Consider the following 17,538-nt stretch of genomic DNA (forward strand, 5'->3'; position numbering starts at 1 on the left):
AAGATCGCCAACCACAGTGGACGTGACGTTACTCTTAGAGTTCCTTAAAACTGTCAGCAGAAGTCCTTGGTTGAATTTCCTCGTTACTTGATCCAAACGAAGAAAACATATTATACCCCAATGGGAGTCTGGTAAAAGGAAGAGGAAAGCCAAAAGCCTTTGGAGCTGGAACAACCTGGGTTTCAATTTCCAAGTCCTTTAGTGAATCACTTCACTTCTATGGGTCTTGGTAGTCCTCTATGCAAATTTCATCTGATAACATTAATCTTGAAGCAGTTGTTTTAAAAATTGTGTCTGTCCAGTCAAGTGGAACTCAGTAAGCGCTTATTACAGCTGTGGTCTATTACTGATGGGAATTCAAGCAAGACCTACTTTACTGCTTAGAAACTGCTGTTCTAGGTGTTGTGTACCTAGCAAAGGCAAAGAAAAGATGTGAAAGCTAATGATAGGGCCAACATCTGAGGCTGGGTCTGAAGAGGTTATTTATTTTTTAAAGGGTTTATTTATTTATTTGACAGAGCGAGAGAGGGAGAGAGGGCACAAGTAGGGGGAACAGCAGAGGCAGAGGGAGAAGCAGACTTCTGGCTGAGCAGGGAGCCAAACGCAGGACTCGATCCCAGGACCCTGAGATCATAACCTGAGCTGAAGGAAGAGGCTTAACTGACTGAGCCACCCAGGTGCCCCGAACAGATTGTTTAGATGCAGAGAAGATTGTGAGCAGAATTAGGAGCCAGAACTCTGGAATCTGGCACAGCCAACCTCAGGTCACTTTTATGCCACTTGTGAACTGAGTGTGTCTTAATTTCTCTCATTTATAAAACAGGGCGTGATAAGACTCCCAGAACACTTGAGAAGGTAAAATGAGACCTTGAATTTGAGGCCTCAAGCCCGGTGGGCAACGGTGTCAGTGTGAGAGGCACGAGAAGCCAGACACCGGCTGCCCCCGGTTCTGTGCGGAGCTTGGGGGAGAGACCCCTCCCTCCAAGCCCATCATTCCCAGGCTCATCTGCAGTATCTGAGTAAACTGTGGGATACGTGAAGGACTAGGCTGGGCCAGGCCACCCTGGGAAGCCTCCTGGTGGAGGGCAGTTGGAAACTGGGGAATACACTTTATGAAGAAGGGACATCGCTGGTCTTGTTCTCTGGGTAGTGGGTTTGAACTTAACACACAAGAAGTGTGCAAATTTGTGGAGGACAGGTTTGAGCATCTGATGGCTACTCTAAGGAACTGTTGGTTAGGTCCTCAGAGTAAAGTCCAAATGCCTTATTGTGGAGCGTAGGACTTTGCATGGTTAGAGTCCTGTCCTGCTTTCTGGTTTCTGTGTGTGACTCTATGCAGATACTACATGGAAAGGCCTCTCAGAGCATCCGCTTCTCATCCTTTGACTTCCTCAGAGTACCTTCAAATACTCTTCTCTCTCATTTGCCTGCACACCTTTGCACTGGTGGATTCCTTTTCTGGGAACATCTCTGCCCATCCTATCTACTCTTCTAGCTCCTACCCATCCTTCAACATTCAGTCTCTGTATCAAATGCCCAGGAAATGGGCTGTGTGATTGCAGGGCACACCCAGTCATAGGACTCAACCCAGAATATGGTCATCTCTGCACGACTCCGTCCTTCACTAAACTTCATGAAGACAATGGGCACTGGGCTACTCGTTTCTGTGACTGTACTTCAATAATGTTTATTTCTGGTTATATGTGATATACTTTTAATTAGAAAATGTGGAAAATGCAGGTAGAAAAGATCAGTTGGTTAAGCGTCTGCCTTCGGCTCTAGTCATGACCTCAGGGTCCTGGGATCGAGTCCCGCATCAGGCTCTTTACTCAGTGGGGCGCCTGCTTCTCCCCTGGCCTGTGCTCCTTCTGCTTGTGCTCTCTTTCTATGACAAATAAAATCTTAAAAAAAGTAGTTGTATTTTGGCTTATATCCCCTGCTTTTCTCTCTCTCTCTCTCTCTCTCACACACACACACACACACACACACACACGTGTGCATGTGTGCACCCTCCCCACTAGACACCCTTAGGTTTCTATGTCTGTTTTGTGTTGTATTTACAAAAAAGGATGACTCTGTGATCTTCAGCCCTTCCACCTCCCACACTCACAGTCACTCTCTGGGTCCCCAGAGCCGGCCTCATGTGAACACACAGTAGGTAGAAACAAGTGCCTACTGAGAGCCATGACCCTCTCTGAGCTGCACCACTGCCTCTAAAGTTTTCTCTCATAGAGAAACCTTGGAGCTCTCAATGGATACTGTTCAAACTGTTTTAAAAATCTGCTTTTTCTATTAATACGTTTTGAACATTTTCTCATGTCAACAAATGTCCAACAAATAAAATACAAAATAGTCATGATTCATTAGTATTCACAGAAGCAAGCCATGATTTTTTTAACGCCCTGAATCAATGGACATAGGCATGTTTCCAATTTTGTAATATCATAAACAACACTCCAATGAAGAGTCTGTTGTAAAATTTCTAACACATCGAATACATTCTTTTTTAGAAAAAAAAAAGATAGATTATGGAATTTTTGGGTGAAAAAACACACATAGCTTTAAATCCTTTAAAATATATATTAATACTTTTCATAGGAGAAACACTGTACACTATATTATTTTTAAACCTCATAAGTAGGATAAAAAGAGTGGTTCAGGCGTGCCTGGGTGGTTCAGTCAGTTAAGTGTCCACTTGATTTTGGCTCAGGTCGTGATCTCAGGGTCTTGAGATCAAGCCCCGTGTCTGGCTCCTCACTCAGCTGGGAACCTGCCTGAGATTCTCTCCCTCTCCCTCTGCTCTCCCCCAAACTTTTGTGTGCACGCTAAATAAATAAATAAATAAATACATAACATCTTGGGTGCGGAGAAAAGAGTGCCCACTTCCTCTCACAATGGCCAACACTGTGCATTACAATCTTCTTTTACACTGAGACAATTAAAATAGGACCTGGGTTTGTGATAAACAGGTATTTCCTGGTTGAAATCAATGGACGGACCCACTGATTCAAGGTGTAAGAAAGAGCAAGGAACCGAAATAGGAGTGAGCCTCCTCCACCTGGGTCTGCAAAGATTCTAATCTAGATGCCTGGGGGCAGAAAGAGCCCCCAGAGATTTGATAAGCACAAGCAGCCGTGATAGATGTGGAAGACGAACAAAGAGGCATAGACATTCAGAAGTGAGAGAACCTCACCTTTGGCTGGGGAAACTAAGGCATGCTGCACTAAGGGGAGGGGCACCTCCATGAGTGTGGGGGGCATTTCTGGGCTCCTTCGGGATGCAAAAGGCCAGTGTTTAGATGGCCCTGAGGCTCACTTCTTTGTTCCCCTGACCTTAGATGCCTGCCTTTTTGGACAGGCAAAGAGAGATCCTGCTCTGGGGCTATTGCCGCCCTGCTAAGCAGCATGTGACACAAATCAGCAGCAGCTTTCCGGCCCTCCTCCTCTCCAAGCTTGATTTCATCATCTCTCCAACATGCCTCATCAGCCTCTGCTGGTCCAAAAGTGATGCCTTCAAGATCACTCCCTACCTCGGGGGCAGCACACTGGCTATGGCTAGGGGACATTCCAGACTAGCACCGAGGACTGTCATCGGTGACCGGCTCATGGCAGGGGTCTTCCAGGTCCAGCCATCAGTTTAATGTGTTTTCATCGTGTTTACGAAAAAAATTAGTCTCACTTGCCAAAGAAGTCAGAATTACATTTTGAAGTGTTTATGAGTTGTCAGAGTAACTACAGACAATATGAAACACATTGTGGGGTTTTTTTTTTTTTTTTAATTTCACAAAGGAATCAGGGAAGGACTCATCTGTTTAGTAAGAAATATTTTGCTCATTAGCTGGTGACATCATTGCCCTCTGAAATTAGGAGATTTTTGTCAGCATATGGACAAAACGAAAAGATTCCATTCTTCTCCCAGAGGTGCAGTATAACACTGAAATAATCTCTCTGGCAGTTTCAAAATTAACTAGTTGTCTCCAGATTTGAAGAAAGAAGAGGAAGAGGAGAATATAATTATATGATACTTTTATTTGTAAAAAGTATGTGAGAATTTGAGGTAATAATACGGTCCCCCAGGGGCAAAGGCTTGTCAGCACTTAATTCATTTAAGAAACTGTTTAAAGAACCAACTAAAAACCAAAGAAATAGTAAATGGCTGCTACATTCCACAGTAAGTTCTATTCTTTTTCTTAAACTCCTGAACTTCGCATTTTTAAAAAATCAGCCCCAAATAAAGTTGCTCATTTCCCCACAGGAGGAGGGAAAAAACAGGACTCTAGGATACATAACTAAGCATCCCAGACTGGGATGACAGGTCAGCCCAGCCATCCCGACTCTTCAAGTTGCCATGGAGCAGAGAGAATGCTTTTCCTTCTCCTCAAAGGGGTTGACGGGGATGAGAAAGTTACACGGAGGAAAGAGAAGTGAATTCTCCCTTTACTCTGTAAATGTCTGGAAGATTTTTCTGCCAGAGGTTTTATCACCCTGCCCATAGGCCAGAGAACCCCACTGCTCACATAAATTAGCTGAGTTAAAGTAACAAAGATATGATGGGAAGCACTCAAGAGCTCTCCAGGTCCCTCTGTTAAGAGTGGGGTAGTGTTACCCAAAGCCACTCTACGGTGCCAAGCACAGTGAAGACCAAAGCAAAACACCAAACCCACTCGTTCTCAAGTGCATTCAGTTCTCACATAGCCTGTGCCATGGAAAAAGGATGATTCAGAACAGAACTGCCAAGTAGGGCAATTACATATGTGTTTGAGGCTCTAGTTTCTGGAGCCGATACAAGTTTTCATCCCCAAAGTGGTAAGTGTCCTAAGGGACTGGGTGGTGTTTGCAAAGTCACATTACTTTCATGGCATCTGAGACAGACTGATTCATGCATCAGGCACGACGACTTCTTGGACAGGGCTGCCAAACAAACTTGTCCAGACATATGATGATGGGAAATTATAGAAAATTGACAGAAAACAGAGAAAACTGCCTACATGGCAATGGAGAGGAGGTACAGACACCAAGTTCGATCCTTCACCAAATCTTCGGCCATAGATCAGCACAATTGTCTCTTGAAGTCACAAGCCGACAGGCCAATTTTACCTCCTAGGGTCATGAGATATGATCTTAACATAAGAACCCTTATGTCTGTTAGAACAAATAATAAGCAAACTCATTTTGATTGAATTGCTTCAATAAGCAAATTTACTTCCAAATCAAAGAAATCAAGGCTGAATCCTTAGAAAAGAATAATTCGGAGCTAGAAATGTTGTTTGTGGTCCTCTCCTTGGTTATCAGGTCATGATGATTACTGAAAACCAGACCATAGAATAGCCTTCCCACAACAACTAACAAAATGAGCAACAGCCTCCAAAAAGCAAAATTACTAAAAACTAGCAAAATATTCTACCAAAAGCACCCAAACAAGGAAATGTATATAATCTAATATATTAAGCTTTAAAACTTCATGGCGGGGCTCCTGGATGGCTCAGTGGGTTAATCGTCTGCCTTTGGCTCAGCTCATGATCCCAGAGTCTTGGGATTGAGTTCCATATTGGGCTCTTTGCTCAGTGGGGAACCTCCTTCTCCCTCTTCCTCTGCCTGCCGCTCCCCTTGCTTGTGTTCTCTTTCTCTCTCTAATAAATAAATGAAGTCTTAGAATAAAATAAAATTTCATGGTCGAGGGAGGAAACAAATTTCTGAAGACCAAAAGAAAAGGCCTCACTACTCTAAAAGCTACATCGGTAGGAATCTTGAGAATTATTCCATGGAATTTCCAATCTTGAAGGAATTTAAACTCTGTCGCTCTTTTTTTTTTTTGGATCTAGGACCAATGGAAATTGCTTCAGGAGACTTCTGAGTGGAAGGATGGAAAGTTAGTAGTAAGGCTGATTCTGAGTGAAATAAAGCCTCTTAGAAATTCACTAGAATGGCGGGGGTGGGGGGAGAAGAAATTCACCAGAATTGGAAAAATGAATTAAAGGCAGACTATATGTGGCCTACCTATTTCCCCACACCATCCAGCATGAACCGTGGTGCAGCACGTTTAACACAATCTTGGGAGAGAGATGGTGGAGTCCAGGTATGCTAGCAAAGACCACACTCCCCCTCAGGGGGGTATCCCTATGTCTTGGGCCATTACATCAGGCTATAGCAACAAACATGAATGGACCACAAAACAAAGCCCTCAACTGTAGCCTAGAAGAAGGAAAACAATCTCTTGTCAGACAGCATGACAAACAGGTCAAAAAGTGATCTTCATTATATCAGCACCTGCGGAAAATCTGACCTGAGCTAGCCGGGTATGTTCAAGGTGAAAGGAAATGTATGATGACCATTCAAACTTACCAGCCGGGGTAAAAAAAAGAGAGAGAAAAAGCATGGGAGAACACAAAGATCGCATCTTTTGATCTCTTCTCTCTAGCAGATGAAAATACAACTCAAGGAGCAGGAAGAAATTCCTAACAGTTATTTCACACTATAAAATAATTTAGTAAGAACACAAAGTCACTTAAGGAGACTTCAAAGACAAGATGAAAAACATTAATGATGTTAATTTAAGAAAATTGTAGTCTGAAGGAAAGAAAGGACCCAAACCTATTGCAGAACCAATTTGTAAGTAAGAAGGAACAAAGAACTAGGATCTATACCCCAGAGGTCCAAGTACTGATACAGAGAAAAGCTGTATCATTTAAATCCATCTCCTCCTATGCTCCAGGTTCTAAGATTTCCCCAGCTCTTCACGGAAGCTTGAGCCCTGCTGCTATCTCTACCTGACACATGCTTCTCTCTCTTCTCTGGCGAGCTCTCACTTGGCTTCAGCTTCTCTGGGAAGGCTTCCCACACTCTCCTCACTAGTGCTTAATGGACTTTGTGTGTATACTTAATACACTAGGTAGAAATACTCCAATTAAATCCTCATCGGTGCTATCTCCTTGTCTGTCTGTTCCTGCCAAATACAAATTCCTGTGTATAGGGCCAGGCACGTAGTAGGAACTCAGTAATGTGTGTACAACGAATGAGTAAAAGAATGCTCACAGCCGCGTTCTTTCACCTACACTCTGGGTCAAAGTGCAGGTAAGGACTTCTTTTAGGAACTAATTATACAATGCTATCAGCCTTGTATCAGTAATGGTACAATCAGTAAGGGATGACAGAAGGTATGTGGTACAAAGGGAGAGGAACAAGAAGAAGAGAATCAAGGGAGGTTTCGACAGACATTATTCTGTAAACAGAATTTGAATTAGAATTTGGTCGTATCAAAATATTGCTATCCAAAAGAGTGTCATTGTCTGATGACTGGCTATAGGGCTAAGAGTTTTATTTTTTTTTCAAGATTTATTTATTATTTTAGAGAGAGAGTGAGCAGGGGGAGGGGCAGAGGAAGAGGGATAGAGAGACTCCTTAAGCTGACTCCCCACTGAGCAGGGAGCCTGACCTGGGGCTCCGTCCCAGGATCCCAAGATCATGACCTCAGTCAAAAATCAAAATTTGGGGGCATCGGGGTGGCTCAGTGGGTTAAGCCTCGGCCTTCGGCTCAGGTCATGATCGCAGGGTCCTGGGACCAAGCCCCGCATCGGGCTCTCTGCTCAGCAGGTAGCCTGCTTCCCCCCTCCCCTACCTGCTAGCCTACTTGTGATCTCTTTCTCTGTCAAATAAATAAATAATATTTTTAAAAAATCAAAATTTGAACACTTATCCCAGTCCTGGGTGGACTGGGCCACCTAGGTGCCCCATGAGTTTTGATAAAACAGGTAACTAGTAACTTAAGATTCAAATGGACTTGAACAAAGTGATGGGCAGCCTATGACCTCCATTAGTTGGCTTGGGCTACAGGTGGCCCTCGGTCCAGGTCCTACTCTCAAACCACAGTGAGGGCCAGGATCTTTTTAACCCATTCGTTATATAAGATCTGGCACTAGGGCAAACGATTCAAGGAGGAATTAACATGTGATAAATCTCATTTAATAAGTGATGGACATTCTCTCTCTTACCCCAATCTCCTGGAGGTTACTTCCGAAAGCAAAACAAAAACTGGAGTTGCAAATCTAAATGCCAATCCTTAACCCAGATTCCACTACAAGTGTCTTCACTTTGATGCGATCAGCTGGCAGGGGAAATGTGGTACATCCTGTCCGGTATTCAGCTATTAGGTTGGACAAATAAATCTGCCATTTTTATATGCCAAAAGCTAGTAACTCCAGTTTCCCCTGACTCAACCAAATAAAAGAAACAACACAACAGAATGTATCCAAAAGCAACCTTAAATTTTTTAAATATTAAAAATAGGTTCCCTCAGCTTATGCAGTACCTGGTTATTTTGTCACTATTTTATTTTTTTTCCACGGGGCCCTTGATACCCTTCAGCAGCCTCAACTCTCTGTAACCCTACAGACCGGTGAAGAGAGAGATGTGCCAAGTCAGTCCACTGGGTACAAAGAGCCACATCGGCAGTGACTTCCAGGCGGCCATGAGGGAGCTCTCCACCACGACCCGCCGGAAGCCCACACCCACGCACTCAGCGAGTCCCCCCTCAGCACGGCCAGGCCGTAGGTAATTTCCCTACAATTAACTGCTTATTCTTCCCAAATGTTAAATCACAAAGCACAACATGATCACTGAAATCATATTGCACCCAGCCCCACACCTACTCACAGAATAACACCTTCTGAAACAGAAAAGACGAACTGATTGTGTGTTTGCTAAAAGCACAGCTAGGCTAACACAGGCCGGCTGCACGCAGCTTGTTCTCGCAGCTCTAGCCGATCTGCTGTAATACGTGAGCATTTGCGAGCATGTTAATGACACAGCCAAAAAAATTGCACTTTCATGGGAACTCAAGTATTTTAAGAGTAACGGTTAATGGAAAGGTAAAAGATCTAAACATAAAGTAATAGAAACTGGCATTCACTGGGTATTTACTTGGTGCCATTTAATTCTTGCAACACCTGTTCGGAGTAGATATACTTGTTCCTGCTTTTCCAGATGAGAAAACAGAGGCACAAACTGATGAGACAACTTTCCCACAGAGGCAGCGCTAATGGGGGTTGGGAAGCGGGTAGAGCCGGACCTGAACCCAAAGGCTGCGTCCCAGTTAACCGGCCCCTCCCCTCAGAATGCTGGGCAAGGGCAAGCACCCAGCTTTCCCGAGGGCAGAGCCTGCTTCCGGGCTAACTTTGTTTAGAGAGGATGATCTTCAGGCGCTCCCAGAAAATGTACGCCTCAAACTTTGGCCTCCATCCCAGGGAGAAGGCTGGGGACGAGAGGGTGGTGTGGAATTAATGACAAAGAGTCATCTAAACAACAGTTCTTGGTCAGCTTACATGCAGTTAGGGCAAAATTCATCTTTCTCAAGAGACTTCACTATGCGTGTTGTTCCAATGGTCTGATTTTTTTTGTCTCCTGGACTCACCACAAGCTTCAGGTCTCAAGAATCATCCCTTTTACCCTTCTAAAGGGAATTTTAATATGTCTCTGTTTTATTTGCACTTTAGTTTCAAAATCACTTTTGTTGAAATTAAGAGTAGTGTTTCTTCCTGTACCTTCCCACCCAGCCAAATAAAAAAGAAATTTACAGAAAGTACCTATAAAAGTTTGAATAATCATCTGAAGGCTGCAAGTATGCATTAAAAGACCAGAATCAATAAAAGTTATTTTTAACATAGTTAACATTTAGAAAGACTTAGAAAAGTGGTTGTTATTCTGGCACTATGTCATAGAAGGAATTGCTGACATCTGTCCCAGGGACACAGGGTATACATGGCCTCTGGCAAATCACCGGCAGCCATATTTCTCTTTCTCCTGGTCATATTACAAGTCAAACGAGTAAGGCTCTTCGGTTTAAGAAATAAGGAGCTGAAGCACACATCCACCGATGCTGTCTTCCAGCCCACCTAATACAACCATTAAAGCTTCAACGAGCAGAACCATCTTCCGGCCCCAAATCAAAAGTTACCTTGCCAATTAGAATTCTATTAAGCTGAAACCCATATATGAAGAGTCATGAAAAAAAAATTCTCTAGGAAAAGAGATACAAAGAAAAAAATGCAAACACTATTAAAAGCAATCAGTTTAGGGGTGCCTGGGGTGGCTCAGTTGGTTGGGTGTCCGACTCTTGATTTTGGTACAGGTCATGATCTCAGGGTCATGAGACTGAGCCCTGTGATGGGAGCCTTCACTCTCTCCCTCCCACTGTCCTTCCTCCAACCCCCCCCCAAAAAAAAGCCCACAAAAAACACAGTTTATCCAGAAATAAAAGTTACTTATTTATTTTTATGCTTGGAATCTACCCTCTCTTAAACTTCCTTATTAAAAACCAGTATAGCAGAGACACTATTGGGAAGTCAACCATTTTCACAGACAATCTTTACAGTATCTATAATGCCAGCTCTCACTCTGTAGTATATATGAATCTTCACACAATTTATGCATCTAAAAATATTCACTCAGAGTAAGCAAAATATGAAAATCATATTTTTTGTAATTGCTAGGAAAATCTATAGGTGGGAAAAACTTTTGTAAATTCATCATGTGTTATCATAAAAAACAATTCTTCTTATGGGGTCAGATTTCCCCAATGAGGAGGCTAATGGTATTGATTTATATTTCCTTCTAACACTAACACCTCTAAAATATAAAACTTCTATAAAGTTTCACCTATACACCTTGTCTAGAAGTCCACCCTAGTAAATGAAACATATTCAAAATAAACAAATTAAGATAGCTAAGTTTTTTTTTTTTTTTTTAAATCTGATTCAACCCATAATAGGCAGACTCTTAAGAACATCAATATATGGATGCCCCTCGAATGAGAAGGACAGGTCAATCTGTCCATGAACCCCATGTGCATGGGCTCGGCTCTCCCACTACATTCTGTGTTAGGTTATTAAACTGTGAGTCTTTGCTTTGGCCATAATAGAAATCAAGCCATTCACCGCAAGAACTACTAAAAAAGTAACTTTGGGGGCACCTGTGTGGCTCTATCAGTTAAGCATCTACCTTCAGCTCAGGTGATGGTCTCAGGGTCCTGGGATCGAGCCCCGCATTGGGCTCTCTGCTCGGTAAGGAGTCTGCTTCTCCCTCTCTCTTTGCCCCTTCCCCTGGCTTGTGCTCTCTCTTTCTCTCAAATAAATAAACAAAATATTTTTTTTTTTTAAAAAAAGTAACTTTGTGGAATGCTCTCCTGGCTTTCTTCACATTATCTTTTAGGAAGTTCTAGTGTAGACTAAGGCTGTGGCAGCTTTTCCTTTTGAAATACCAGACCTGCAGCCTCTGGCTTGCATGCAACGGCTGCTATAAGAAAAGCAGGGGAAGGGACTCTGGAGAGCTAAGTAAAACTTGCCTGACAATGAGGTACAAGTTTACAGTTTATAATTTTAGGAAGCCCCAAAAAGACTTAACCGTCTTGCATTATAACCAAAACATCTCATCACATGGGGATATTTTAGTTGAGACTTTGAAAGTCCTCAGACAAGGAAACACTTAAAATAGCATTTTGTTAGAAGTGGAAGTGAGCACTTGATGTGTCTTTGTTGCCCAAACTCTGGGACACAGTTCAACCCATGGCTCTCCTGTGCCTTAAACCCAGTTAGTGGCAAAATATATTCAGAGCTGGCTGCAAGGAAAGGCCATGAAGAGTGCACAGGTGGACAAAAGGTGTTGCTATGCCTCAGCTAGAACTTTAGACCCCTGCTTGCACAAATACTTCCCAACTAAATTTCCCCAAATGTAGAAGATCAATTATAAAACCATGGCTTGTGTTACAAAATAACTCCCTTCACGGAACATTTCACCATAGTTGCTTCATCCTAGTGAGGAGCTCCACTATAGACACAGAATTCCAATTTTTTTCTGGAACACATTTTGTATCAAGTGAAACAAACAGATGGGACCAAAATAAATGTCTACAATAGACTTGTGCCTTCTTATCCTTGTTGTTGCTTTAATTTCTCTTTAACATCATATATTTTTAAAATAACTTAAATCGCATCATAATTAAACAATTTACAATTTAACAATTTGTGAAAGATGTTTCACTGAAAGCATTTTTAATATTTGAGAACCAAATACAGATCACCAAGTTTTACCTACCAATTTGGCAGAAATATCAAAATTGTGATTTACTAAAACATACTCCTTGTGTACAAATCTCTAAACCCCTGGAGGATGGACAGCATTTCATTAAATGTTTTCTTAACGAGAAGGTAAACTGAGCCTCAAGGCACAAAAGCTGAAAACTGAAAAGGAGAACTCCCAAAACCTCCCCCTACAGGAGGCAAAGGAAAACAAAATTTATCAAACTAAAATGAAAAATATTAAAATGTATGTCCAGATATTTAGCCAGGAATCAAGTGAAGGACTCAAACCAGAAACTCTTTTTAAAAACTCTAACACTCACAACAGAAGTTTGTTATTAATGAGAAACAGCACAGAACACATTCTCCTCTGGCAAAGAGAGAGCTATTTTTCACTTCCCCTGGTAACTATCTTTAGTACTTTACATTCTTGGAAACCAGGAATGTGAATATGGATTTATTGTGAAGCAACACGCAATGATCTAATGTCAGTTATGGGGGTGGGAGTCTATGAAATCAGTGCCAATGAAATCCTAAAGCACGACAGGCATCAATATAGGCATTGAATCTCGTGACAAAGGGCTTGTGATCCCTGAAACGTCCATGGCCTGGACATTCCCAGCTCTGGCCAGTGGGCTATTTACATCTCCGTCTAGAAAAGAATCAATAGGCAACTGAAAAGCCCGGGCTCTCGCACAAAAGATAATCAAAGCGTCTAACCCACGGCGGCTCGAGGAGGACACAGTGGGATTTATCTGAAATTAATTACTCTGCTATCCGGCGAATGTAGCATAATTGAGAAGGAATATCTTGGCTGGAGTTTCTTGCTGAGTCTCCATAAAAACACAGGACGGGCCGTGGGGTAGGGTAAGGGGGCGAGAGTTACATACATTAGGATTGCAATCAAGTTCCAGCAAACTTCAGTGCCAATGGCGGTCAGAGTAGGAATGTGCAGCGTGACTGGAAATGGGTGCGGCGGCGTGCGCGAAGCCAGCTAGCAAAATACGCAGCGTGAATAATATCGCTTCAGCAAACTCCATTGCCGAATGGCCTGTCTTCACCTACATCTCTCAGCAGAAAGTTGCTCCGGCGCTTCTGGAAGATTGTACTGGAAATGGAGGGTGCCAACTAGAACAGGCTGAATTCATTTTTGCATCATCTACGAAGAAACGGTCTGCTGAGAAGCTAATAACGTGAGTGTGTACATGACATCTAAAGTCTGTGTGAGCCCATGTGGGGGTGATTTTAACCTCTGCGCTACTGGGGAAACTCAGTCAGGGTGGGCAGGGCCCATCTCTCCTACTCCTCTACCTCTGTAACCTGACTAGCTATGGCATTAAGCTGGGTATACAGCAAGCGCTTTCTAGATGTCTCCTCAGTGAACAAAGAAATAATGCTCAAGGGAATGAATGTCCAACTTCTAAGAAGTACCCACTTTCTTCTGACAATTTCTACCAAGATGATGGTTCTGATACCATCTGAAGGTGGTTAATAACTAAAAACCAATACCTAATAATGAATGCTTTCTGAACAGCTCGTTCAAAACCATCATTGTACTTAATTTATATTAACTTTTCCTAAATGTGACGAGCCTCTCACATTTAGTGTGTGAGTGTGTGTCAGAAACACAGTCCTGTGTTTCTGACTGGATAGTCTTAGAACCTCCCCCCTTGACTCGGATGCTATTAATCAGGACAGAATACAGTGAGTCTGATGCTAGAGGACCCAACGATGGACAGCTGGGTCTTTGTGTTCTCCCCCAGTGGGCTTTGAATAGCATCAGTCCTGAGTTACTGTATTTATTCTTCATGCTTCTTTAGGTTCATGATTTACATTTATATCATGCTAGACTTCAGGACAAGGGGATAAGAGACACGAAAAACGTACACTGAAATCCATGAGCATGGTTCTTTTGATTACCTCATAGTCCCAGCACACAATGCTGGCTAGCATAGGATACATTTATTATTATAAAGGGTAATGTCTCAGTCTCTCACATAAAAGCAACAAAGCAGGGCTTTCAAATTAACAACCCCCTGGGTTTTTTTCTTTCTTTTTCTTTTCTTCCTTTCTTTCTTTCTTTTTTTAGCTGAAATGGAAATCTAGTGCTTGACTCAGGAAATCAGGGACAAGGAGATAGCGGAAAGCTTACATTTACTTCTGACAAGCCATTGTCTGTTGCTTAGATGCAAAGAAGTGTGGTGTAGGACATGAAACATGCTCTTCGAGCAGCCAGGGGAGATGAACATTTAAATACAACTTTGGGGGTGCCTGGGTGGCTCAGTGGGCTAAAGCTTCTGCCTTCGGCTGAGGTCATGATCCCAGGGTCCTGAAATCAAGCTCCGCATCAGGCTCTCTGCTCCACAGGGAGCCTGCTTCCTCCTCTCTCTCTCTCTCTGCCTGCATCTCTGCCTACTTGTGATCTCTGTCTGTCAAATAAATAAATAAAATCTTTAAATAAATAAATAAATACAACTTTGTCCACTGAATATTTCTTTTTGAACATGCCATATGAACTGGACACTGAATTAGACACTCACTGGAGACACTAAGGGAATTCAGTATGCCTTTCTTGCTCAAAGAGCTCATGATTCCTGAGGAGGCTACAAGATGTATGATGAATTCCTATACTCTAAGATAAAGGTCAGGCTTCATGTACAATGCTAGTTTAACAAGGCACAGAATAGGAAGCAATAAAATAAACTTAAGAAGGCTGAATGAAGTTTCAGAAGAGGTGACAGTTGGACTTTATCTTGAAGAACACACAGAATTTTACCTGGAAAAATCTGGAGGAAGATATTCTCAGTGGAGGAAATTGCCTGAATTAAAGTAGAGTGTGGACAATACAAGGTGTGTTCAGTAACACATGCAGGGTCCAGTGTGGATGTAGTGGAGGCTATTAGGGGTATGGGGGTGGCAGAGGAGAGCAGACATATTGACTAAAGCCAGACTGCAAAGTGTCTCGAGTGTGCCAGAATGTTTGGAATTTATCTTACAGAACTGGAAAACCAGCAGGCTTTTTGAAAACAGGAGCTTGCAAGAAGAGAGGTATGTTCTGGAGCAATGACTACCAGTACAGAACATGGACAAGAGGAGACAAGAAGCTGAAGACATGGAGGTAGAGTTGCTTCCAGATTTTAAGAAAGAACGAACCTAACAAACAAAGCATTTACATAATAAGTGAAAAAGGGTAACTCCCTCCATTCTTACTACCTGCAGTTGGATGATGGCATTACAAGATATCTGCTTGAAACTCGAAACTCTTCCCACGATTCCTGTGGAACTCCTAGGAAGCATGTTTGGTCACATTAAAACAGCATGAATAGGGGTGCCTGAGTAAAGTCAGTCAAACGTCTGCCTTTGGCTCAGGTCATGATCCTAGGGTCGAGGGACTGAGCCCCATGTCTGGCTCCCTGCTCAACAGGGAGCCTGCTTCTCCCTCTCCCTCTGTTGTTCCCCCTGTATGTGTTCTCTCTGTCAAATGAATAAATAAAATCTTAAAAAAAAATAAAATAGCATGAATAATAAAGGTCATCCAAATTAGAAAAGAAGTAAAACTGTCTCTGTTCACAAATGACACAATCTTCTATGGGGAAAACCCCAAAGATTCTACCACACAAAACCTGTTAGAGATTAAGAAACGGATTCAGCAAAGTTGAGGGACACAAGATCAACAATCAATTCCATTTTTATACACTAGCTATGAAAATGTGAAAAAAGAAAATAAGCATTAAAAAATGATACAATACTTGGAAATAAACTTAACTAAGGAGGTAAGATGTGTACACTGAAAATTACAAAACATTGCTGAAAGATATTAAAGAAGACATAAAGAAATGCAAAGATACCCTATGTACATAGATCAGAAGAACTTCCTACAATTAAGATGACAATACTAAAAAAACAAAACAAACAAAAAAAGATGACAATACTACCCAAATCAACTACAGATTTACTGCAATCTCTATCAAAATCTCATGGCATCTTTTATGGAAAAAGAAAAACCCATCTTAAAATTCATATGAACTCTCAAAGGACCTGAATAGCTAAAACAATCTGAAAAAGAATCAAGTTAGAGGGTTCACATGTCTTGATTTCAAAACTTACTATAAAGCTACATTAATCAAAACAGTGTGATACCTACAATGGAAAGACATATAAACCAATGGAATAAAATAAGAGAGCCCAGAAATAAAATCTAGCATATATGGTCAATTAATTTTTGAAAAGGAAGCCAAGACCAGTCAATGAGGAAAGAACGGTCCTTTCAACAAATGGTTCTGGGAAAACTGGGTATCTATCTGCAAAAGAATGAAGTTGGACCTGTATGCTATTATCATATGCACACATAAACTTAAAATGGGCCAAAGACCTAAACTTAAGAGCTGAAACTATAAAACTCTGAAAAGAAAACAGGAGAAAATCTTCATGATACTGGATTTGGCAAAGCTTTCTTGGATATGACACCAAAAGCACAGGGAACAAAAGCAAAGGGAAATTGGACTTCAAACTTAGAAACCTTTTATGTATCAAAAGACATCAAGAAAGTGAAAAGGTTGGGATGCCTGGGTGGCTCAGTGGGCTAAGCCTCTACCTTCAGCTCAGGTCATGATCTCAGGGCCTTGGGATCGAGCCCTGCATCGGGCACTCTGCTCAGCAGGGAGACTGCTTCCTCCTCTCTCTCTCTGCCTGCCTCTTTGCCTACTTGTGATCTTTGTCTGTCAAGTGAATAAATAAAATCTTAAAAAAAAGAAGAAAGTGAAAAGGCAACCCTAAAATGAAAGAAACTATTTTTATCATGCAACTGATAAGGGATTAATAGCCAGAATATACAAAGAACTCCTACAACTCAACAGCCAACAATAAAACAGCCCAATTCAAGAATGAGCAAAGAACTTGAATAGACATTTCATATATATATATATATATATATATATATATATATATATCATTAGTCATTAGAGAAATGCAAATCAAAGTCACAACAAGACATCATTTTACACCCATTAGGATGGCTATTAACAAAAAAGGGGGAAATTACAAGTGTTGGTGAGAAGTAAAAAAAAAAATGGAACATTTATACATTGTTGTACAATGACGCAGCCATACTGGAAAACTGTATAGTGGCTCCTTTAAAAAGTAAATGTATAATAAACATGTGATCTAGAAATTCTCCACCTAGATACATACTGAAAAGAACTGAAAGCAAGTACTCGAACAGATATTCATATATTAATGTTCATAGTAGCATTGTTTACAACAGCCAAAAGGTAGAAACACCCAAGTGTCAATCAACAGACAAATGGATAAACAAAATGTGGTATATCCATATGGTAGAGTATTACTTATCCTTAAAAAAGGAATGAAGTTCTGGCATATGCTGCAATGTGGATGAACCTTGAGAACATTATGCTACATGAAATAAACCAGATGCAGAAGGACAAATATTGTATGATTCCATGTATATAAAG

The 17,538-nt window shown here is 41.6% G+C and overlaps 1 protein-coding gene across 3 annotated transcripts in view; it reads right to left on the bottom strand.

The window, feature by feature from the left end:
* The window catches only part of SASH1 (SAM and SH3 domain containing 1), a 308,822-nt gene that overhangs the window by 46,470 nt on the left and 244,814 nt on the right, over window positions 1-17,538 (bottom strand). The window lies entirely within an intron of this gene.

Source organism: Neovison vison, chromosome 1, assembly GCF_020171115.1.
Source record: "Neovison vison isolate M4711 chromosome 1, ASM_NN_V1, whole genome shotgun sequence".
NCBI lineage: Eukaryota > Metazoa > Chordata > Mammalia > Carnivora > Mustelidae > Neogale > Neogale vison.